Below are 2,616 nucleotides of genomic sequence, written 5' to 3'. Positions count from 1 at the left end.
ACCCCGACGCCCCCCGCGCCCCCCCCCCACCCAGCGTTAACCACACCCTGTTTGGTTTGTTCAGACTCGTTCATATTGTATTTGTTACCCCACCTTCCCCCCACCCACCTCTGAGAGCCGAGGAACGAAAAGGAACGGACCTTCTTGAAAAAAAGCAACGCGGGATTCGTCTCATCGTCGCACGTCAAGAATCGTCTTAAATCAAACACACCGGCTGTTTTGTTTTTTTGTCTTTACGAATACAGAAGCAGACCTGTTTACAAGTTTGGGATCTTCTTTTTGATTTTGATGAGAGAACTACTTTTTCAAGACGGACAGCGGAAGGTTCGGTGTTGCCCGGTGTCTCTCAGATATCAACAGACTGTTTTTTTCCCTTCAGGATGTGTTTGGTTCTTATTTTTCTAGCGTTCAGAAACCTCTACAGTGCTGCGGCTTTGTGTAGGAAAGTGTATGAGAAAGTGGTTGTGCGGTCTTAGTAGAGGGTGGATGGATCTGAAACATCCACTGATATCTATGTTGGTATTTCTACACTGTAAATATCCACTTTGTTGTTCCAGATAGTCCAAAGCTAACTTTAATCTTCATTGGAGTTTTCCATCGGTTTGTCACTAGCCCTGAAGTCCAGGACGGGACGCTAATGTTTGAGTACCGATTTTAGTTTTATGTTGAGGTAAATTAAGGGTTTGACGATGACTATGGCGATATGTAGTAAGTCAACATTAATGAGGGAGGGAAGTCATTTTTATCCTTTACAGATATATGTTTTTAGAGAAAAGTGTTTCAAGTAAAAAGTGGAATGTTGGATTTTATTTTAGCCTTTTTGTAAAAAAAAATGTTATAGATTGTTGTTGGTTCAAAGATGTATAACAAAACTCATTAAAATTGTTGAACAATTTCCAGACCAGGATGATTTTTCACAGTTTTCAGCAGATCAGCAGATCAGATGCCAGCTAATCGTTTCTGATTGATAGAAAATTCATGATGTTCCACAGTGGCGGTAAGAGGAAGAGAAAGCCTAATGCTCTTCTCTTTTGCATGAATTTGGGTTTATGAAGTTTCATTGAAATATTGAGGTTTGCTAGGTGACAAACTGATGATCCTGCTTTTTGAAATATCCTATAATGTAGAAAATAACTTTAAAGGCCAAATCACATCTAGAACAATGACTATAAACATAAATATAACTATAAAAATAAGTAATCGTGTCTGTGCTCCCACTACGATAACTATAAAAGCATCCAGAACTAAAGCTATATTTCTGTTTCGATTTCAGAGCGATTTTTTGGATGCAGAAACAACAATAAAACATTTTCAACCAATCAAATTAAAGCTCTAAGAAAGAAGGGGGCGGAGCATTCGGTCGCTCTGCAGTGATGCTTCATCTGCTGAGGAACTGATCACAGAGATCTGTAGTGCGAATGCTGAATCTTTATAGTTATAGATGTGATGCCCATTCAAAGCTACTTTAGGGAGACTTGGCATGCTGTAAAATCTAATTTTTAGCTTATATCTATCTTTACTATACTGAACTGGTCAGTAAACCATCAGAATAACATCTGCCTTCTGTATAACTGGACCAAATGAATTTCATCATACTTTGCATACACTCTGCAAATGCATCAGTAACACTTTTCTATACAATAGCCTTATTCCAGTGTATTAACTTGTGTATTAATCTATGGAAATGTTTTGTAAATACACAATATTACTGTGTAGGTACTTGATGAAAATCTCCCTAATACATAATGTACTTACAGCAGTGAAACACACCATTCGATTGGCTTCATTAAAACGTGTTGTTACACCATTCAAAGTTTATGATTTTTATTAAGTACCTACACAGTAATATTGTGTAGCCTACTTACAATATATTCCCACTTTTCCAGGAAACACAACAGTTTTGCAGCAGCTCCAGTTTATATAAGACTTGTATGTTTATATGGCAACAAGTCAGAAGGAGATTTTACTGTTTTACCTCCATGATGGCTGTGAGCTGTAGCAGCCTGGCTCTAACGCTAACTGATAATATAATACTTAATAGTTCTGATAATAATATAATACTTCATAGAGTTAATCTAATACTTCATGGCTCTGACAGACTGAATGTGTGAGCTGCAGTCTGTACACAATGTTGTAGTTCTGGTCAGGATGAAACAGAAAACATCTAACAAGAAGCAGAATATATTCTGTCAATTTAGCTAAATTTAAATCTTTTTATCTTTCCAGTAAGGAAACATCCCCCTCGTTTCTTTACATGACAGGGAGAATGTAGTGTAGTCCACTAAGGAAATAGTGGACTACAATCCCCACAACCGCACAGACACTTCCGCGATGCGGTTTCAACCAATGGTGAAGCACGTCGCACACCACGTGACCAGGAACGCAGCAAATTTGAAAAGTTTGTAAATGCGATGTTTTCGAGGAAGATATTGAACTGTGTTGCTTACGAAGGAAACGCAGATTTATAATCTTGCTTTATAACTGAAGGTTGGCTCCTTTCGGGTGAATTAAGATAGTACACTATGTGACTATTTTTAATTGCCGTATTATCTTTTTTGCTTTTAAATCCTCGTTTTAACGTGTTAAGTTACCGTCATTACTTGAATTGCAGTTGAC

The sequence above is a fragment of the Centroberyx gerrardi genome, chromosome 4 (assembly GCF_048128805.1).
Source record: "Centroberyx gerrardi isolate f3 chromosome 4, fCenGer3.hap1.cur.20231027, whole genome shotgun sequence".
NCBI lineage: Eukaryota > Metazoa > Chordata > Actinopteri > Beryciformes > Berycidae > Centroberyx > Centroberyx gerrardi.
The sequence above is the reverse complement of the archived record's forward strand: the minus strand, read 5'-3'. Positions refer to the sequence as shown.